This window comes from Myxocyprinus asiaticus, chromosome 45 (genome assembly GCF_019703515.2).
Source record: "Myxocyprinus asiaticus isolate MX2 ecotype Aquarium Trade chromosome 45, UBuf_Myxa_2, whole genome shotgun sequence".
NCBI lineage: Eukaryota > Metazoa > Chordata > Actinopteri > Cypriniformes > Catostomidae > Myxocyprinus > Myxocyprinus asiaticus.
In genome coordinates, this window is record NC_059388.1 from 8,983,405 (window position 1) to 9,006,846 (window position 23,442).

The 23,442-nt window shown below is 44.3% G+C and overlaps 1 pseudogene; it reads left to right on the forward strand.

Annotated features, from left to right (window-relative positions):
* The window catches only part of LOC127434915 (thyrotropin-releasing hormone-degrading ectoenzyme-like), a 184,124-nt pseudogene that overhangs the window by 46,758 nt on the left and 113,924 nt on the right, over positions 1–23,442 (forward strand).

Sequence of the window (23,442 nt, forward strand, 5' to 3'; positions counted from 1 at the left end):
GCTTCTTTTCTCATGGACATTTGAATTCTTCCTGTGAAAGGACTGATGGAGGTTTAAAAGTGGTTATTCACCATCTGCTGTACTACTGATGCTTTGACTTGAGTAAAGCAACTGTTTTAAATATGTTTGGAGGGAAATGTGATTATTTGAACTGTGTGTTTTGATGCTTTGCTGTGATTGGTTGATTCTCTCACTGCTTGAAAATTAGAAAAACTGAGTGTATGGTTTTGGGTTTGCGATTCAATGATATTCAATTACAGAAATTATATGATGAATATATCTGATTAAGGACTAATCATCATCACTTGTTATCTATTGGGATTAGAGCTGTGATACTGTACACTGTTCTCTATTACAAAAATAAATAAATAAATAAATAATCGTCTGGCTTAAGTGATAACATCAAATGAGCATTAACATGCAGTGGTATTACATGAAGAATACATTAAATATGTCCTGTTCTTTTAAAGGCTCTGACATTTAAAAATGTGAAAAGGGTGTTTCATATTTAGATTCTCAAGACAGCTAAGATAGTCTCAAGATGCTGTGGACAATCCTGGTCTATTGACCTCTGACCTTCCTCTGTGTGTGCAGATCTACTGGCTGTACCGAAACATCCGTATGCAGCCATGGAGAACTGGTGTCTTAGTTTGTTTGTGGAGCAGAAGATCTTACTGACGTCTCCTCCTCTTCCTATCAGATGGAGCTCACCATGGTTGTGGTGCACGAGATCTGTCACCAGGTAAAACAACCATTTACTTCACATAGTTTGATGGTCACAGCTTCAACTTCATCTTTATGTTGTAAAGGAGTTTACAGCAGCAGTATCATAATGCAATCTGTTAATAATAAATCATAATGGTCTAATTTAGTCCAATCATGTCAGTAGATCAGTCAGGGTGTCTCGTCTGAAATCTACTGTTGTTTGTAACAAGTGCTGCACCTCAATTTAAGATTCACAACTTCAATCAGTCCTGAAAATCAGTCATTCAGATATGTTTGAGAGTCTAATACATGCCTGTTCCTGCAGTGATTTATATACAGTTCAGCAGATATCTCTATAAAACATGATGCTGTTTAACCATCACACACATGAAAAAGCTCTCCTGCGTTAACTCAATATTTCCTGTCAATGCTGTTTATGAGGGTTGAGGTCTGACTCTGAATATGAATATTTAGAAATTAATATGAAACGAATCACCTCTCAGATCTGTGATTGCTGTTTTATCGTCTATTTCCAGAGGACAGACAAATAAACACAGAAAGAGTAAAATTGCAGAAGTCACAGAGTCAATGAGAGAGTGAAGATGGTCAGTTGTTCAGTTTAAGAGCCAAAAGGAACAGATGTAATTGGACATCTGAAGAATTTGAAACTGCTGAGCTCATAGAGAAAGTGTTTGTGTCCATTGGGATAGTGAAAGTTAATATTTCTTTCTTCACTAATCCCTTACTTACCTTCTTTATCTGTCTGTCTCTCTCTCGAGGGCTTCCCTCGTATAGTATCTGTGTGTCTTTATTTTGTTTAATAATCTATTTTTGCATCGTTGCAGACTGTTAGACATAGATCAAACAAGTAGTCAGAGATAAAACATATATATATATATTTATATTATTATTTTTATTTATTTATTTTTTTTTTTTGGTATGAAATGATGTTCATAAAGGGACTTTAACCTCACAAATGCATCATCTTCATTAATTATGAAGGAAACCATGCTAAAATTATTCCATGCATACCCTCATTTTTCAGCAGTGTTTGTTTGCGCCTCTTATGTTGTTGAGAATCGTGTATTTCCATTTGTTCTGGTGGATTATTTATAAGCTTGTTGAAGATGTTCTGCATTCACCAGTACTGTTCTGGATTCATCTTTTGAGTAGTCTTCCTTGTGTGTTGCTGAATCGCAGCTCTGCATTGTGTTATAGCTGGTGTTGCATTAAAAAAAAGCTCAATCAGTGGGTGAAATAGTGGATGCAGACCACCGTTACAGTTATTTTGCTTTTCTATTCGTTTTTTGTTTTGTTTTGTTTTTTGTCTAGTGTTGAAAGACAATTTCCGTCCCTCTCAATCTCATTTCTACAGTAGATAATACAGCTCTATCTGAACTCAGTCAGCTTTATAGTAAAACTACTCTTACAGGGACCATCAAATCAGGATATTGTCTGAGAAACAGTAGTTATGTGCATTTTTGATATTTTTAGAGCTGAAATTAATGAGGATAGTTCAGATCATGCAGTTCTCAGAATAGAAAGTCAGTTTTATGATCAAGAATAATTAAAGAAACAGTGGAGTTTTTAAATAATTACATTGACCAGTGACACTGTTTAGTGTTTTCAGACAGAAAACTGAAATATGTCGACACTGTCCTGCAGTAAATTGACATCTACACTGAATTCACTCCAACACCCAGTACTGTTATCTAAAACAACACACTTGCTGCAAGCTGTTTTACACATTTCCACTTATGTTTGTGTTTTAATTTGTCAACATTTTTCCAACCAAGTTACTTCCTAAGATTCACATCACCACTTCAGATTACAGTTGCAGTCATGTCCATCATTTTCTTATGGAGGTCAATGGCACACTGCTGATTGGTGCAGCAGTCGAGTTAGATAATTAGAGTGAGTGAAACTTGTGTTCATCTGATATCATCTGATATATTGATTGGCTCATTCATTGAGAATGCATTAGAAGAGTCAGAGTGGATGGGGCTTGTGTACATCTGACATATTGATTGGCTCATTCATTGGGATCACGTTAGATAAGCCTCATACAGCTCATATTCTGTCAAAAGCTCTGTCCTTGCACTAATAACTGGTGTCTGAAAAATCACATTTATAGCTCATGACTTGTGTCAGCTGTTGCAGTGAATTGATTAGTGGACAACAGGCTGTTTGTTGCTTGTGACGAGGAGGAGGGCGTGGCCGGGCTGTGAGGATGCACGCTAGGCGCTGAATTGTCCTAATCAGCCGGGAGGGGGATAAAGATGAGCCGGAGGTGCCAGTTCAAGGAAGAGAGAGAAACACGTGGCCGCTGCGTGTGCGTGTCTATGTTTGTTTAAGATCATTAATGTCATTAAAGATATACTGACTGTTCTGTCGGTTCCCGCCTCCTCCTTGCTCATCCTGAACCTCGTTACATTGCTCTACACTGATATTGTACATGTTTATACAGTCTCTCTCTCTCTCTCTCTCTACTGGCTATTTAATGTCATATAACAGCAGATTGTTGGTTAGTTTGCCCCCTGCCAGCGATGTGGCTAATATGTACATTTCAATTAATCACTCTTAATTTCTCGTCTCATTTCAGGATCTCAGAAAAGAATTATTGGGTGGCACTTGCACAGTCCTCCATATGCATTTTTTTAGCCATTCAGTCTACTAGAGACTGATACAGCTGATGTTGAGTTTTCTTATTTTCTCCCAGACTGTCTTGAAGAGAGATGACACTTTGATTCCTCTGACTGTGAATCAATTTGAGAGTGAAGATTCAGTTTGATACATCACATATATCTGTAGCATTAATCATGAAACGTGAGGATAATTGGCTGAGCTTGTGTCAGTCGTGTCCAAATGACTCATTACTGTTGGCTGCTCTTTTAATCTCTACTCATTTATATCAAAAATCTCTTCATTTATTAAATACAGGATCATGTGAAATTGGGGATTTCACACTGTCACTCTGAATACTGACACATAATAATGTATTTATTTATTTATTTTATGTTGATTTTAAATTATTTTATTATGGTTTGTTTTGGACCCCTTTTAGATCTGTATTTAGGGTTGACCACATGTGATTGGATCACCCGAAACTCATCTTAATACAATATGGAAACGCAGTGGCGATTTCTCAGGGCCAGCAAAGCCTTCTCTGCTGGCCTAACATGCCAAATAAATATTTTTCATCCTTTCATTCTCAATCACCTTTTTGCCTATGTATTTTTAATCGCTTTCCACTCTTAATTAATCTACAAACAAATAGAGAAAAATGAAAAGTTTATCCAGTCAGAATTTATTCCTTGATGCTTACAAGCAAAGTGTGACAACTGTTTCACAAATTGCATGACCGATGCCAAGCTCGTTAGCAGAAGCAGCACGTGAGTCTGAGCTCCACCCCCTCAGGCCTTCAGAATTTCTACAGAATCCCTCAACAGTGCAAATGAATGAGCAACTAAAGTCAGATTGTCAGACTCATCAGCCAAACAGATTGATTTATTTATTCTTGGTGGGTGTGATCTTTAGGATATGTCCCAGTCCATGCCTTCTTGCTGGCCTTGAGTGACGCAATCACACTTTAAGTGATGTACGTAATTCAAGAGCGAAAAGCACGCTGACGAGTCGGCTGTCACTGCCACATCACTACTGAGAAGGGCTGATTTTCACTTCAAGTAAATTGGTAAGTGCTTTTTGCATTGTTAAAGCAACATCAGGAGTTTTCTAAGCTTGAATTAGGCTGCTTGAGAATTTAGTGTCAGATCAAGTTTTGAAAAGTAGTGCTGTGTTCCATTCAACTTGGAAAGTCGGATTTTACAACTTCCTACTAGGAAAAGTGCAATGCAATGCATCTTTAATTCAGAATTACAACTTGTAGGCTCATGCAGAAATTCTCAACTCCGATTTCGCCGAGATGCATTGGCATGATCTCACACAAACATGTCGACACTCAGGGAGATATACAAAGTGATAAACATTCACTTTATTAAGTAATATTGATAAATGAGTTCGATCCACATTACATGATATTAAAGCTTGTTTAACAAACGCCTGCAGAAACAGATGTATAAAACATTATAATCTCTTTTGATAATCGTACACCTGAATCACAAATGCTAGTGCTGCAGCATTGTTTATCAGTTGGGTTGCAAGGAGACATCTCTAATGAGAGTCAAACCCCTGCTAAGCTAACAGGAATGTTGCAGTTTTGTTTCCTTAAACGTCATCTTCCAAATATCAGGGAATGGAATGCATTTATGGCCGGAGATATCAAGTAGGAATATCCCACATCCAACTTGAATGGAACACAGCATAACTGAGTACACTGATGAAACAAAATTTATTGCAAGCAACATTTAAATCGCAAATATTATTAGATAGATTTTTTCAGGTATTATAGACCTCCTTGGTAGATTCATATGAAAAATTATGATTTTTGAATGTCTGTTCGGGAGACGTTCATTTCACAAAACAGTCATGCTGCAGTTAAAATTAGGCTTGCTTGAGCATTAAGTGTCCTTTCAAGTTCTGGCTTTTGTGCATGGATGTGTTTTTAAAATGTCAATTGGTATTATTAGTTAGCGACATAATGTATGATGCCCAAAGGCATAGGGTGTCTTATTCATTGTGAAACTGTGTTTTCTTAATGGCATGAATCGCACTGTGGAAACGGGGTCTAAAAGCTGTGCTGATCAGCTGGCCCCATCTTCTCACAGATATTTAACAGATCACTGGAGCAGTGTGAAGTCCCCTTCAGCTTCAAACCCTCCACTATTATCCCTGTCCCAAAGAAAGCCAAGATCACAAGACTTAATGACTACAGACCTGTCACTCTGACATCTGTGGTCTGTGGTCAAGTTATTTGGTGTTGGCCCACCTGAAGGACATCACTGGACTCTTTCTGGATCCCCTGCATTTTGCCTATAGGGCAAACAAGTCTGTGGATGATGCAGTCAACATGGGAATAAATTACATACTGCAACATCTGGACAGACCAGGGATGAATGCAAGGATCCTATTTGTGGACTTAAGTTAGGCATTCAACACCATCATCCCTTCTCTCCTCTGGACTAAATTAACCCAGCAAGCGCAGAGTTTCAAAAATAAGGGAATTTATTTACACAACCAAAAAGGCAACAAAAAAAACAAAAAAAAAAAAAACAAAACAAAACAAAAAACAAAAAAAAAACTCCCACAAGGGGGAAAAAGAAAACATAAACTACCCAGCAGGGAAAAAGGTAATCCAGGCTGGGGCAGAGGGAACAGGACCGACCGGACAAAAACAGGAACCAGGGAGTGTACATAAACACCAACCAGCAGACACACAAGACTGACTGGATCACACAAAACCTACTGGAACAAACAAAATGAACTGGCACTGGACAGCACACATGAGGAGACTAAAATAGGGAGAGAAATCAAACATGTTAACAAGGGACAGGTGAGGCAAATTAACTATTTATCAAACAAGGAGGCAGGGTATGCTGCAAGACAAAGAGATACGCGGCAATACAGAAACAAAACAAAGCCACATGCTCTCACAAGACAACAAAACACCTGAATGGCATGAGCGCTCATTGCCAAGACAATAAGTCTGTGACGAGGAGGAGGGCGTGGCCGGGCCGTGAGGATGCACGCCTGGTGGTGAGTTGCCTAATCAGCAGGAGAGAGATAAAGGAGGAGCCGGGGATGCTAGAAAGAGGGAGAGATGCACACGACCGCTGTGTGTGTGCACATGTCTGTGTGTTTTATGTTATGTTTAAGTTCCTTTGTACCATTAAAGTTTACGTAGACTGCTCAGCCTGTTTCCGCCTCCTCCTTGCACATCTTTGAACTGCGTTACAAAGGCAATATACGTTCATGCCAACTGACAAACAAGATGAGAGAATGCATAGCAACACCAAACAAAGCGATGCCACACATTCCCACACTAAACAAAGGCTGAGCATACATCACAGGGCAAATGGCATGCGATGCACGCAACAGGCGACAAAAACAAGACAGCACACCTGTGCGAGAGTACGGCCACACACAAACCCGAAACCTCAGACCGAAGTGACCGAACCTCAGCACAACGTGATGACAGCTCGCGGTCGCGAGAGACAGAACAAATTATTGACTGAGCGTATCCCGCCAAGGTGACAAGTGTAATGCATTCACGCCAAGACATGGAACATGAGTGTCCGGATCCTGACACAGACTGAAACCGAACCAGACAGGAAGTCAGAATCCCACAAGACCATAGCATCATTGTCCCACAGACATGGGATGATGATGCCATGATGCTGTCAGACAAAAACCCAGACCGACAGAGTGACACTAATGTCTTTGAAGTTCATCTGGATTAACTGCAGAAGTTCACATAGATGCATTGTCCTTTGTTAGTTGACTGATGAAGGCTTTTGTTTGCAATTAATTGATAGTCTGTTTATTCAATTTTAAGAGTGTAGTCCATCATTAGACCAAGGTAATGCAGGCAGAGATCAGAGATCGCAGTTCAACCAGCAGGTCATTTTGGTGAGGTTTATCTTAAGTCCAATGTTCAGGCAGTGGCATATGAAATATCCTATGCCTTATGGTTGGAGCTGCAATCAGTTCATCCCCTGAAGTCCATCGTAATAGACTGAAGTGATGTCTGGCTGGCACCGGCTGCATTTAGTCATCATCACTTAGAGACACGTAGCAGTGGAGTCTGACACCAAGCAGGAATGGAGCAGGATATGAATCATGAAACAAATAGAATAATATTAGTGTAGATGCCATTACATTTTTTGCAGAGTAATAGATAATGATGCATGTTTCTGGTTCCGGCAGACCTAACTAAAGCAGCCTAATTGTGAGATGATGGATAAATTAGATGTATGCCTTGCTAAATAGATGAGTCTTTAGTCTAGACTTGAACTAAGTGAGTGTGTCTGAATCCCGAACAGTGTTAGAGACTATTCCATAGTTTAGTAGCCAAATAGGAAAAGAATCTACCTCCTTTTGTGGATTTTGATATTCTAGGAACTATTAATAGGCCAGAATTTTGCGATCGTAATGAACATGATGGAATATAGTGTGGTAGAAGGTTACTTAAGTACTGCAGAGCTAGACCATTCAAAGCTTTGTACGTAGTTAACAAAATTTTAAAATTAATATGAAATTTAAAAGGCAGCCAATGTAACGATGATAAAATGGGGCTAATATGATCATATTTCTTGATTCTAGTCATCACTCTGTCTGCTGCATTTTGAACAAATTGAAGTTTATTTATTGAACTTGCTGGACATCCTACCAGTAATGCATTGCAATAATCTAGTCTTGAGGTCATGAACGCATGAATTTGTTTTTAGGCATCAGCAACAGAGACCATGTGTCGTAACTTAGCAATATTTCTGAGGTGGAAGAATGCTGTTCTACAAACATTGGAAATTTGATTTTCAAAGGACAGATTGGTATCAAATATAACACCTTTAGTGTTCTTCACTGTAGAAGACGATGTAACAGTACATCCACCGAGAGTCAAATTATATTTTAGCTACTTTTTTTAGAGGTTTTTGGTCCAATAATTAGTACCACTGTTTTGTCAGAATTGAGTAGAATGAAATTTCTGGCCATCCAATCTTTGATTTCATTGATACACTCTGCTCATTTGGAGAATTGTGAAATTTTGTTGGGTTTCGCAGAAATATAAAGTTGGGTATGGTCGGCATAACAGTGGAAACTTATTATACGATTCCTGATCATATCTCCCAGGGGAAGCATATATAAGGAGAAAAGCAGAGGTCCTAAAACTGATCCCAGTGGCACTCCATACTTAGCTTTTGTTTGATTTGACAATTCCTTGTTTACACAGACAAAGTGGTAGTAGTCTGCTAAATAGGACATAAACCATGCTAATGCAAGTCCACAAATGGCAACATAATTCTCAACTGATTCAAGAGAATGTTGTGATCTATGGTGTCGAAGGCAGCACTGAGATCTAAAAGCACTAGAAGAGAAATGAAGCCACGATCAGATGATAAGTGCAGTCTCTGTACTGAGATGGTGCCTAAGTCCTGACTTAAATTGTTCATAAATACTATTTCTCTGTAGAAATAAAATGGATTACCAACTTTCTAAAGGATAGGCAGCTGCTAGTGTGACTGGGGAAATTTACTTCTCAGTCAAAACAAACTGGAGCTGATCACACTCAAAACAGTGAAAATGAACTCCCCCAGCACTTAGTACTCATTGAGTCTGTCCTCTGAACTTCAGTAACTGCCTTGTTTTGTTCAGCTACAAAATCGGACATCAGAAGACTACAAAGGACAGTTCGGACTGCAGAATGGATTATTGGTTCCCCCCTGCCCTCCCTCGAAGAACTGTACACATCCAGAATGAGGAAAGGGCTGGAAAAATCCCTCTGGACCCCACTCACCCAGCCCACTACCATTTTGAAATGCCAGGCACAAGAACAGTTATTTTCCTTCTGTCCATCCATCATGTGCAATACCCAGCTAACTCTATTTATTTTTATTTAACATATCCTACCTCTTTCTGCACATTACATTGCCTTACACACAACTGTGCATCTGTACATAACATAATTGTATTTGTAAATACGTTATTTATTTTTTTGGCATATTGTGTATTGTTATGTATACTGTATATTTTATATTCACTTATTTTATATTCACTTGTTGTTGTATTGTTTGTGCACTGGAAGCTTCTGTCACCAAGACAAATTCCTTGTATGTGAAAGCATACATGACAATAAAGCTCATTCAGATTCAGGATGCTGCCTTAGAAGGGAGCTGCCTATGTAGAGAGTAGACTGCAATGCAGCTGGCTATTTTAAAGAACAGAGACATCATAACACTACCTGCCTGAACTAATAAAAAAAAATGTATTTGTATTTTAGCTGTAAAAATGTGAATAATAAACAGACACACAAACAAGAAGACAGTCCAAAGAAAATACTCAAAAAATTGTCAAAAAAGAAAAAAAAAAAAAGAAACAGAAAAAAGAAAAACATCAATTAATTACATACACACCATTTAAACTGTCTCTCTCCACTGTTCCTCACTGGCATCCCTCCAAGAAGTCCAAATAAGTGCCCCACTTCTTCAAGCTTCCCAGCTGTCTATATGACATCTTTTCATAGGCCGCCACTGTGCCCAATTCGGTGCACCACTCATGAAATGAGGGTGCACCAGCTGACTTCCATCCCCCAAGGATCACTTTCCTGCCTATCATCACACTAGTAAGGACCCAGTTTTTAATATGTGTATTCCCTAAGTTAACCCCCGCCCCATCACCTAAAATACAAAGTCTGGGGCAGAACGAAATCTGAGTGCCCAGGATCTCACAGACATAACTCTGAACCCTCGACCAAAACTCTTGAATCTTAGCACAATACCAAAAAACGTGGGCTATGTCCCCATCCTCTGATTGGCATCGCCAACAGGTGGGTGCATCTTTAAGACCAAGCCTATGCAATTTAGAGGGAGTCCAATAAAAATTATGCAGAATCTTAAATTGAATGAGGCACATCCTTGCATCCCTAGACATAGACTTTTTTTTTTAAATCCTACCCCATTCTTCATCCTCCAGTACTAAATTCAAGTCTTTCTCCCATAACTTCTTGAGAGATGTCAAAACCCCGTCCCCTAGACTCTGAATTAGCCAGGAATAGTATGCTGAAGACTTGTGACCCTTCACTTTTATCATCTTCATTAAAAGCCTGCAATTAGATCCAGCATCTCCCGTCTCATCTCAGCAACGACATGTTACAGAAAAACTGACCAACATGGATCTAGTGGCTGTCAGAATTCTTCTGCTCAAGCAAGGGGACTGTCCAGTTGAGGATCACGTCCGTGAGTTTTTAGAACTAACGAATTTAGTGCACTATCCTGACCGCTCTCTGGTGGTTTTCTTCTGGACCGGTCTGAATAGTGCACTGAAGGAACTAATGCCTCCGGCTGATCCTCACTGGCCACTCTGTGAGTATGTGGAGAAGACTCTGGAACTTTGCGATTCCCTTTACACAGTGGATTTTGGCGGGAACCCCGGGCCAAAACCTGCATCCATGGACCATTGCTCCAAGCCTCCCACAGCTCTTTGCTCCAAGCCTTCCATGGCTCCTTGCTCTAAGCCTCCCACGGCTCCTTGCTCCAAGTCTCCCATGGCTCCATGATCCAAGCCTCCCACGGCTCCTTCATCCAAGCCTCCCACGGCTCCTTCGTCCAAGCCTCCCACGGCTCCTTCGTCCAACACCCACGCCTACCACAGCCAATGAGCCAGCACCCATGCCTGCCATGGCCAACGAACCATCGTTGCCTGCCTCGTCCATCCCAGAGCCAGCGTTGCCAGCCTTGTTCATCCCAGAGCCAGCGTTCATGCCTGTTTCAGCCCTAGTGGAATTTTCAGGGGGGGCCACCACAGCTCCACCCTTCGAGCCTCCCACAGCTGTGCTCATGGTAGTACGGAAGCGGAGGAGGAGAAGAAGGGCTCCTGCTCCCCAGACACTGCCCATGCTCACGACCATGGAGGTCATTCCCCAGTCCCTGCCAGTGCTCTCGACCATGGAGGTCAGTTCCAAGTCGCTAACGGCTCCGCCCTCAGAGTCTTCCACGGCTCCGCCCTCAGAATCTTCCACGGTTCCATCCCTCAGGCCTCTCCTGGCTTCACCTTCCTTGGCTCCGCCCCTTGAGCCTCCCTCGGCTCCACCTGCCTTTGACGAGCCTCTCTCGGCTCCACCCTCAGACTCTTCCATGTCTCTGCCCTCACTCCCTGAAACTCCACCTCCTACAGTTCAGCCCGCTCTGCCACTATCTCTACCTCCTGAGTCTCAAATCCCTGATCCTCCAGCAGCTCCACCTCTTGACCCTCAAACTCCGGCTCTTCCTGCGGCTCCGCCCGCTCTTCATCCTGAGGCTCCTCCTCTGACTGCTCCACCTGCTCCGTCTATGGATCCACTTATGGCTCTGCCCCCTTCCTATAGCTGCCTCCCAAACCTCCTGTCCCTGCTCTGTGGCCGCCTCCTAGACCTTCTGACCTGGTCCCTGCTCTGTGGCTGCCTCCCAGGCCTCCTGACCTGGTCCCTGCTCTGTGGCCGCCTCCCAGGCCTCCTAACCATAGCCAATGTCACAGGGACCACCTCCCTCCACAATTTTAGGAGGTTGAGGTGAGGTGACCTTATAATCGAGATCCCCCATTCGTCGTGTGACCTCAAAGCCTCGTGTTGAACCAAGCGTTGGTGAATAGTGGTTTGATTACAACCCATATCCACCAATGCTTGGTGAGTACCCCCCTTGACACTTACCAGTATCCGGTACGCTCCGGCCTTATCGGGGGCATCCTGCGGAGTGTTGGGGATCCGAACCACCGTTCCCAGCTCCATCACAGGGCATTGATCCCAGAAGTGTCCTGGATCCCCACAACTCCAGCAGACTGGCCCAGGCACCATGCCCGTACCTGCATCGGCAGACAATTCCACCTGAGGGGGAGAGCGGCAGGGCACTGTCGCTGTTGTGGGCTATGCAACACCCCGGGCGCGGGAAACTGGCTTCAGTGGCGGGACTCCTTGCCTCCGTGTGGCAGAAACGGGCTCTGGGGAGAGAGCAGAGTGAGAGAGAAGAGGGGAGGGGGAAGAGAACGGGGAAAACACAGGGGGAGGGGAGAGAGAGTGGGAGGGCTCTTCCGCCCTCTGGTATGCTGCCATATGGTCCTCCACCAATTAAACAGCCTCCTCCAGCGATGCCAGGCAGTGGCACTGGACCAATTCTGCCATTCCTCGCAGTAGCCGATGGACGAGCTGCTCCAATACCACCTGATCGATTATTCCCTCAATGTCGCAATCCCCCACCAGCAGCCATCTCTGGCAGGTGTCTCGGAGCCGTTGGATGAAGGCAAACAGGCGGCCGGTCGTCTCCAACTTCATTGACCGGAAGAACTGGCGATGCTGCTCCGGACTGCAGTCAACCCGCTGCAGGATGGTCTTCTTCAGGTCCTCATAAGAGGTTCACCACCGGCAGTTGTTGTGCTGTGAGCTGGGCTTCCCCGGACAGCAACGGGAGGAGCCTGGCTGCCCACTGATCACGCGGCCAGCTCCATATCTCAGCGGTCCGTTCAAACAAGTTGAGGAAGGCTTCCGGGTCGTCCTCAGCCCACATCTTCAGAAGCAGGGGCTGTGGTTGTCTGGGGAGGTGGCCGGGGCTCTTTCCTGGCTGAGAAGGCTCCGGATCGCATACCAGTCCTCCACTTGAGCCCGAAAGAATCTCAAAGAACCGGCGATCTTGATCTTGCCAGAGCTCAAGCAGGGATTGTTGGTGGGACTGGTGTAAGCCAGTGAGGGATTTGAGGATCTCTGCCAACTGGGAGGGCTCCATGGGGCGTACTTCAAGATACCGGGTTTTGGCACCAGTGTAACAGCTCACAAACAGAAGGGAAGGAGAACACAGGGAAGCAGGTTTTTCCAGGCTCAGGTAGGACTTTTAATCGGCCACTTCAATGCTTAACAACTTCACAAACTCGTCAGCTTCACAGGCACATAGACTTAAATTCATTAGCTTCACAGGCACATAGTAACTTAAACACATCAGCTTCACAAACATAACAGATTAAACGTAGCAGCTTCAGGAGCACCGTGACCTTCCTTGTGCCAGACTCTCTCTCCCTCTCTGCTGGTGGCGTGGCTGCTTATATGCCGCTCTCCCCATGCTCACTGGAATTAGAGACAGGTGTTACACATAATCTACCTCAGATGCAAGCGCCATTACAGCTTTCTCTCTAGACAGACACTTGACCACGCCTCCGCTGCTACAATATTATGGATGAGTAAAGAATAATTTGGTCCTGCTGTTTTAATGGTTATTATAAGCTTACTTGTAGTTTGACTTCATGTGTAGAAATCATCCATTTATTTACAGATCTGTTGTCGCACAAACCGGTGCATATGCCATCATGTTTTACTGTGTTTTAATGAAACTTACAGTACGTCTATTTATAGTCATCTTCTGATGTTCAATTAATGAAGAAATGTCAGAAGAGAGCAACTGAGAACACTGTAAGAGCACTGTAATATTACAGAGCCATAGATAGATTATCATTTTGATCATAATACATTCTGAACAACATCAATGTGTTGATGCACACTTACCTGTGTGTCACGAAATTTGTTACAATGATTTTAATGGAACAAGAAGTAATGAGAACATATGCCAGGCAGAGACAAACTATGTTGATAGTGCCACAAAATTACTCCTTCAAAATCATATAATTTAAAGAACATTTCTGTGACTCTGTCTCAACAAATCTACATCTTAAGCTTCACAGAGCTGGAATTTATGGCAAGACTGCCATTCTAAAACCACTTGTATCCAAGACAAAACACACAGAGACACAAAACCTACAGAACACAATCTAAACCTCTAGAGAATTTAAGTGAAAATTAAATATGTCTAGACCAATGACCTCATTTTTTGCATCCAGATGGTGTCACGTTTGGAGAAACACAAAGCATGCCTTCAGTTCTTAATGTTCAGTCAACTCACATGAGTCAGATGGTTCAGTGATTGCTCTGCATGGTTTATAACAGCCAAATATCATTAGGCCATTTGATCAGATCAAGTCTGCCGTATACTGCCAACTCCATCAACTCCTATGTAGCAGGATGATAACACACACATACACTCTGATGAACAAATCCAGGAGGGATTCATGAACACCATGATGAAGTCAAACACATTTCATGGCTTTAGTCACCATCATCTGAACATTATTAATGTTTTATGGGGATTTCTGGAGCTCAGAGTAAGATGAGAACAGGACATTAAACTTTTTCCCTCAAAAAAACAATTCTATTTGAAGAATGATGCAACATCACAATGCACACAGCTCAGTTACTTCCCCAAACTTTCCCAAAAACATTTAAGTGCTCTGTATGAACATATCACTTATATTTCTTTTGTAAAATCCACCTTTAGATCTATTACAGAAAAACAGCTTCATGAAATGATCTGAGAACAAACAGTTATTCCTCTAGAGCAGCTTTTGTTTGAGTGTAATGGTGCTAGCAATTAGCATAATGCTATTCTAGTCCAGACAAAATGCCCATCTGCTTGAGTGACCCATAATACAGCTGTTTTGAAGAAAACACTTGAAGCTCCACTAGTAAAATTAAATAAGTATGCAGATCATCAGCATAACAAAGCATAACACAGTTCTCAGATGTCACTGGTGGTCTTTACTGTGAATTTGCAGTTGTGCAGATTGAATTGTATCTAATGTAAAATGGGAAACTGATGTGCCCTCGACTGAAGACAGTGTACATTAAGGGCAGAGTACACATGGGGCGGTATATGCTAAAAGTATTTTATACCTCTCTGCTTAAAAATGGGACATCAGTCAAGCAGAGAACACTATTTAGGGAATGTCATTTCAGGAGTGATTGTGTCTTTCACGTCTGGCGAGTTTTGATGGAAAATCTTCAGCAGCACGCTGATCAGATGGCTGTAACCGTTTCCCTACCTCAATATGGATGATTGCTGCTTTAAAAGGGGTAGGACTCTAAAACAGGACTGAAAACATGGAGAAATATACTAATGTTGTGTTTCCTCTGCAAAAACCTGCCAAAGGATTGAAATGCTGGGTTTCCTATCCGTCACTCACTCAACGTTGTGTCGATGTAGTGACACTAGGGGTCACTCTTGGGAGCCCGAAACACCTCTGGTCTTTGAAAAAAGGCCAATGAAAATTGGCAAGTGGTATTTGCATACCACTCCCCCGAACATACAGGTATAAAAGGAGCTGGTATGCAACCACTCATTCAGATTTTCTCTTCGGAGCTGAACGGTCGATGCTCACTGAGCTGAATTCCCATGGCTGTTCATTCACCTCTGCTGGATCTGACAGCGCATTTCAGCGGCTTCTCCCCCCTCTGCACTGGTGCACTGCAGAGAACGCCCCTGGGCACTTCGGCAGAAATAAAAGAGTATATTCTAAAAAAGAGTATATTTCTCTAAAAGAGCGGCACACTCGGAACGTCTTTTTAAAGACGCGTCTTTTTAAAGATGCCTTCCGTTTGTGTGTTATTCCTAGTTGCGCTTGTTATCTCTCGCCTTCTGACGGTCATGATCGCTGTCTTTTGTGTCTGGGCACTGCCCACACGGAAATAGCATTCATGGATGGGTCATGTACTCATTGCGAGAACATGTCCATGGCAAAGATGCGGTCGCGGCTTGCCTTTGTAAGAAAGCAAGCCACCCCAGCAGCTCCCCGCCCCGGTCCTTCTACCCACGGGTATGAGGCCGGCACGGCTAGCACTGGGGGCGATTTGGGGACCCCAATGGGACCACCTCCGCCGGGTATCCCCCCACGGACCTCCCATTCCCCAGCATGCTCGTCTACCCCGATTGGGCTTCCGGATGAGTTCACCGGCTCGTCTCATGGTGAGTTCGACCTCTTATTCAGAGCCCATGAAGGTGATGAGCTCTTGAGCGCAACATCGGAGAGCGGGCTCGTCCAGTCGGTTGCGGAAGCCTCAGCTGGGCTCCTCCCCTCGGGTGCGGTCGCCCAGTCACAAGCTGACGCGGAGATGACGGAAATGCTTTCCTCCTCTCTCCCCTGAACCCTTGTGGCTCAATGATTGGTTCCTGGGCTCGCGGCGCCGCTCACAGTCACGCCCCGCCCCAGTTCCTTTCTTCCCGGAAGTGCACGAGGAGCTGACAAGGTAGTGGGAGGCACCTTTTACTGCCTGGTCCCGATCTTTCAGCTCCCCCGCCCTCACTACCCTCGATGGTGGGGCGGCCAAGGGCTATTCGGCGATTCCCCCCAGTGGATAAGGCGCACGCAGTGCACCTATGCCCACAAAGTGCCGCCACCTGGCGTGGGCACCCAAAGCTCCCATCCAAGGCCTGTAGGTTAACGTCGTCCCTGACGGCCAAAGCCTATGGTGCTGTTGGACAAGCCGCCTCCGCCCTACACACCATGGCTCTCCTGCAAGTCCACCAAGCCAAGGCGCTAAAGGAACTGCACAAGGGTAGTTCCGCCCCGGGATTGATGCAGGAGCTGCGCGGTGACTGACCTCGCTCTCCGGGTGACGACGGTGCGGTCTCTCGGGTGGGCGATGTCCACCTTGGTGGTCCAGGAGTGCCAGCTTTGGCTCAACCTGGTCGAGATGAGAGAGGCCGACAAGGCACGGTTCCTTGGCGCCCCCATTTCCCATGTTGGCCTGATCGGCGACACTGTTGAGGACTTTGCCCAGCAGTTCTCGGCGGTGAAGCAGCAGAAGGAGGCTATCCAGCACATCCTGCCCTGGCACGGCTCAAGATCCCGCAACCCGTCTGCTCGTCGCCAAGGGCGTCCCCCTGCTGTGACTGCACCAGCTCCGCCGCAGCCCGCCCCTGCGGCCCGGCCCCAGCGTGGAGCCCACCACAGCAAGCAGATGCCACCCGTCTCACGGCCGCTGCCAAGAACCCACGAAAGGGTTAGTTAACCCTGAGACGGGTGACCAGGGATGATGAAACCTGCTACTCTGGAGCTGGTAAGCAGACTACTCCAGCCCCTGGTGGAGGGCTGGGAGGAGAATCTTTTGTTACCTTTTCATTTAATTTTGCCGCATGCCCAAGTGACTGTGGTACCCAAGAGTTCAGCAAGAGTGGTTTCCTTGTTCCCTGGGTCACATACCCGGTGCGCATGGCCGTCATCACGATCACGTCCACCATTCCATTTTGGCAGGTTTGGCGCTCTCTCCGCCCCTGCACGCCCAGCTGTGGCACAAATCCGCCCCCGATGTGACGGTCTCCAGGGGTCACGAGGACAGGCCTCTTCCTTCCCTGTCCCTGACTGTTCCAGGGGTGGTCACAAAGATCCAGGTAAGTGCTTCGATGTCCCTGAACTCAGCACGGCCACGACACGGCGTGGCACCTCAGGTTCCGCCCCACCGCAAGGCCCCACCCACCTGTACATCCGATGAGATTGTCCCCTTGGTCCACCTCGCCCGGAGCTTGGACGCGTGGCTTGTGCTTTCCAACCCGTCAAGATGGCTGGTCCGGACCATCCGACTCAGCCACGCGATTCAGTTCACCAGGCGTCCGCCCAGGGTCAGCGGCATCCACTTCACCTTGATGAAGGGCGAGAACACTGCTACCTTGCGCAGAAATCGTTTTCCTCCTACAGAAGGGTGCGATAGAGTCTGTGCCCTCCGGCCGAGATGAAGCCAGGGTTTTACAGCCCCTACTTCATTGTACCGAAGAAAGGCGGTGGGTTGCGGCCAATCTTGGACCTGCGAGTACTGAACCGGGCTTTATACAGACTCACGTTCAAGATGCTGACGCAAAAACCCATTCTAGCGAGCGTCCGGCATCAATATTGGTTCGCAGCGGTAGATCTAAAGGTCACGTACTTCCACGTCTCGATTCTACCTCGACACAGACCCTTCCTGTGGTTTGCATTCGAGGGTCGGGCGTATCAGTACAAGGTCCTCCCTTTCAGCCTGTCCTTGTCCTCTCGCATCTTCACAAAGGTCACAGAGGCAGCCCTTGCCCTGTTAAGGGAAGTGGGCACTCGCATCCTCAACTATCTCAATGATTGGCTAATCCTAGCTCACTCTCGGGATGTGTTGTGTGCACACAGGGACCGCGTGCTCTCACACCTCAGCCGACTAGGGCTTTGGGTCAACCGGGGAAAGAGCAAGCTCCTCCCAGTTCAGAGCATCTCTTCTCTCAGCTTGGAGTTGGACTCAGTCTCGATGAGGGCACACCTCACGAATGAGCGCGCACAGTCGGTGCTGACCTGTTTGAAGGCGTTCAGAGAGAAGACAGCGGTTCCACTGAAACTGTTTCAGAGGATCCTGGGGCATATGGCATCCTCAGTGGTGGCCACTCCGCTCGGGTTGATGCATTCATGGATGGGTCATGTACTCATTGCGAGAACATGTCCATGGCAACGATGTGGTCATGGCTTGCTTCAGCACTGGCTCCAGACTCAAGTCCCGAGATGGGCATGGCGCCGCGGGACACATCACGTGGCCATCACGCCAGTCTGTCACCTCCTCTTCAGCCCTTGGACCGACCTCATATTTCTACAGGCAGGCGTTCCCCTAAAGCAGGTTTCCAGGTGCACCGTGGTTATGATAGACACCTCCAAAACGGGCTGGGGCTCTGTATGCAATGGGCACGCAGCTGCTGGCTCCTGGACGGGCCCGCGGCAACATTGGCACATCAACTGCCATGAGTTGCTGGCAATTCTGCTTGCCCTGTGGAGGTTTTGGCCGTTGATCCAGGGCAAGCATGTGTTAGTTCGGACAGACAACACGGCAATGGTAGCATATATCAACCATCAAGGTGGTTTACACTCCCGTTGTATGTCACACCTCACCCGCTGTCTCCTCCACTGGAGTCAGCAGCACCTTAAGTTACTGCGAGCCACTCGCATCCTGGGTGACCTCAACACTGCAGCAGACGTGCTGTCACGACAGGTTACCCTCAGGGGAGAATGGAGGCTCCACCCTCAGGTGGTCTAGCTGATTTGGAGTCGATTCGGGCAGGCACAGGTAGACCTGTTCTCTTCCCAAGAATCCTCCCACTGCCTGCTCTGGTACGCCCTGACCGAGGCACCTCTCGTTATAGACGTGCTGGCACACAGCTGGCCCCCTGGACTGCGCAAATATGCATTTCCCCAGTGAGCCTACTTGCACAAACCCTGTGCAAGGTCAGGGAGGACGAGGAGCAGGTCATTCTGGTAGCACCCTACTGGCCCACCCAGATGTGGTTCTCGGACCTCACACTCCTCGCGACAGACCCCCGGCTAATTCCCCTGAGGAAGGACATTCTTTCTCAGGGATGGGGCACCATCTGGCACCCGCGACCAAACCTCTGGAATCTCCATGTCTGGCCCCTGGACGGGATGCGGAAGACTTATGTGGCCTACCACCCACGGTGGTAGACATGATCACTCAGGCTAGGGCCCCCTCTACGAGGCGTCTGTATGCCTTGAAGTGGCGTCTGTTCACTAAGTGGTGTTCTTCCCGACGCAAAGACCCCCAGAGATGCGCAGTCGGATCGGTGCTTTCCTTCCTGCAGGAGAGGTTGGAAGGGCGGCTTTCCCCCCTCCCCACCTTGAAGGTGTATGTAGCTCTCTGTAGTTCTTCAGGGTCTACAGAGAGCCCCCTTTGAGCCCCTGCAGTCAGCTGAGCTTAAGGCACTCTCTTTGAAGACTGCCCTCCTGACTGTGCTCACTTCATCAAGAGGGTAGGAGACCTGCAAGCATTCTTTGTCAGCGAATCGTGCCTAGATTTCGGTCCGGGCTACTCTCACGTGATCTGAGACCCTGACCGGGCTATGTGCCCAAGGTTCCCACAACCCCTTTTAGGGATCAGGTGGTGAACCTGCAAGCGCTGCCCCAGAAGGAGGGCATTTGTTCACGTTTGGAGTTATGGTTTTTTGGGTATTACATTTGTAAATAAAACTGCACTTGGGTTCATCACACATCATTGTCTCTTCAGCCACGTTACAATCAGTTTGTATCTCTGGATCTTCACAGACTTTCAGCTGTATTTGCAGGGTTTGAATATGTTGGATGTTAATAAGCAGGATCTAAATGAAGGATCACTGGATGTAAAAACCTTACTGAGTTCAGCACATATGGGCCAGATGGAAGCTCTTCTCAGTGCACTCATTTTATAGCGCACATTACGTGACGCACAAAAAATCAGCTCAACCTCACCAGCTGCTGTGTAGCTCTCTCACTCTCACTCTCTCTCTCTTTCTCTCTCTCTCTCTCTCTCTCTCTCTCTCTCTCTCTCTCTCTCTTTCTCTCTCTCTCTTTCTCTCTAATTTTCTTATTCTTTCTCATTATATTAAAATTTGACATATGGGGGCTCGTCCGGGATCTGAACCTGGGACCTCTTGCGTTGTAACAGTGCTCAAATTTGGAAAACAGAAGCAATTAAAGTGAATGGAGCCTGAGACTGACATACTGTGCAAATGATGACAGACTTTCGTATTTGGGTGAACAATCCCTTTAACTGTGCATAATGGGTTCTTGTTTTGTTTGGTCTGTATTTTTGAAAGTTTGCTCACCTTATTATATTGACATAAAAACTTTGAACAGTTTTGATTAACATCATTTCTGTACATTGTTTGTTTGAACCTAAATCATTTGATTAAAATATCCTGTTCTGCTGGATTAATGTCCTAAATATGATTTGTAATTAAGCTGACCAAGCTTAAATGAACAAGGATTATTCATAATGGCTTTTATAAAGCATTTACTGTAGGTGTCAAACTAAAACTTCATTATAACACCTTATGTTTGCTAGCTTTGTCTTAGTTATCTATATTTAAATAATACATAGACGAGCAAGTCATAAAATAATAAAATCTTAATGAAGCTTCTTTTCAAAACGACATTATAAATTTGGTCAGTCAGCACAGGGATTTTGCTGGAGGGCCCATTATGAAGACATTTAGAAAATGAACTTGCAGTGTAATGCTTTAATATATAATACATGTGATTCATATTTAATCAGTTTGTATATACAGTTACTGGCATACTGCCACTATTATATGAATAACAGGAAAACAATGTGACTTCAGAAACATATTTCAAGTAATTATGTAGAAGTGTGGTACAACAATGATGGTATATTTAGCTAATTTTATCTTGACATATTTAGAAAGGAGAAGTTTTTCTACAAAACTGTAGCAGTTGATTGTCAGTCTATTAAAATGTTTAATATGAACATTAATATGGTCTCTCTTTCTTACAGGAGAAGCAGAGGTTTCTCACTGATGTTGATCTCTCAACAAGTGTTTGAAGCCACAGACATCGATAGAGAGTTTGACTGGATTGCATATAAGAAGGCAATATCTTTTCTTATTATCTTCTGTAGGGGTTATCTGTATCTTGAAAATTATTACGAATCTTGATAAAATAATAATAATAATAAAGATGACACTGATGTAAACTTTTTTGATAAATATACCCAAAATTGTACATAAATAAAGGTTCATCCATATTCCACTACACTTTTTTATTATTGCAAGCCAGTAGTAGTGAAAATAATTACTTTTCAGAACATCAGTGAGTCTAAAACACTGATTTATGTTATGAATTCACTGGTGAAAAGTTATCTTTTATTGAGTCCAGTAAATACCGTATTTAATGAGCTTTTTCCAGATGCAGAAAAAAATCGCTTTACTCCTAAACTTGAATCCTTCATTCATCCACGGCCTTGTCAGCTGTCAATCAACCCAGAGCTTGTTTGTGATTGGTTCTTGCATAGGGACTTCAAACTCCTCCCTCTTTGTCTTACAGGTTCTGTGGTCTTTTTAACTCAGTCAGTCATTGTGACACTCAGTGTCACTCATCACTTCCTCCTGACACTCTTAACACTGATATCAGACATCACATCACATTATTGAGTGCTTTAAAAAAAAGAGATAGAGCTTAACATTTCTGCTTTTAAACCCTCTGGAATGCCTTGCCCCATAGACTTCCATTGTAAATGATTTCCTGTGGTAATCGACAGCATGTAAAAGATTCTGTCCATAGAGATTAGCTTGTTTTAAACCTACAACATTTCTGGCATTTAAAACTCTGCATTTATATGTTCAGTTTTGTCTTTCTGTGAACCATAGAAATGACTACACTGGCTCAGGGATATTTGTGTCTGTGTAAACATAAGTTGTGTGTAGAGCAGGTACAGTATAAATGTGAGTCTGTTGTTGAATGTGTGTTTACTGTGTGTGTGTGCAGAGTGCTGCTTTGATCCGTATTCTGGCTAATGTCATGGGACAGCTGCTATTTCAGAGAGGACTCAGTGTAAGTCAATAGTTGCCCCTCTTTCACAATCTAAGTATTTTTTTTTTTCTCTTTTCTCTTTATAGTCACACAGACGCTTTTACACTGCATGTATGTACACAGGTTTTCCTCCTTGTCTCCTGGTGTGTTATGAATATGCTTATAAGGCTGTATGTATGAATTAAACACTATGCTTAATAATTACACCTTTAACCCTTTAAGCTCGGATGGGCCAGCGAGGAAAAAATTCATCAAAATATTAACAACTACAGTCTTGAACAACACAAAATAGGTATCGTTTGAAAGTTTAAAAGCTCTACTTTCCAATGCATCAGGCATTATTACAAGTGCTTTTAAATTTTCAGACAAATCAGAAATGTTCCTATTTGATAGTAAAAAACACAAAAAAAAAAAAATTGCACAGATCAAATAGCCAAGTGTCATATGTTGTTGGAAAGCTCTCAAAGAATAGAATACAACCAGCCTATTTGTTTTACTCAAGTAAACGGTAAGTATATGTATATGACAATTATGTTGGTGTTGCTTGTATGCCATGTTTTCACTTATAACTTTACGAAAAATAAATGGAACATTAAATATCACATATCATTATTTAGAAGAGGTGATTATCTTTCAAACAAGCCCACACACAAGGTAATTGGATACATAGATGGTTAGATAATCCACACAAAGCACAATGTTACATATGGCCACCAGCAGATGGCGCCAAGTACATGGCACAGGCTCAATGATGAATCAAATGGCACAGAATGAAACTCATTCTGTGAAATCTCATCACTAAAATCATGTCTCCATGCTATGCAAACTTTTAGTCATTGTTGTGTTTGCATGTGTAATTAGTCTTTTATGTACAATTTAGTGCTGTCGAAGTTAACGCGTTATTAACGTGGTAATGCAAAATTCGAATAACACCACAAATTTTTTAACACATTCGTTGCC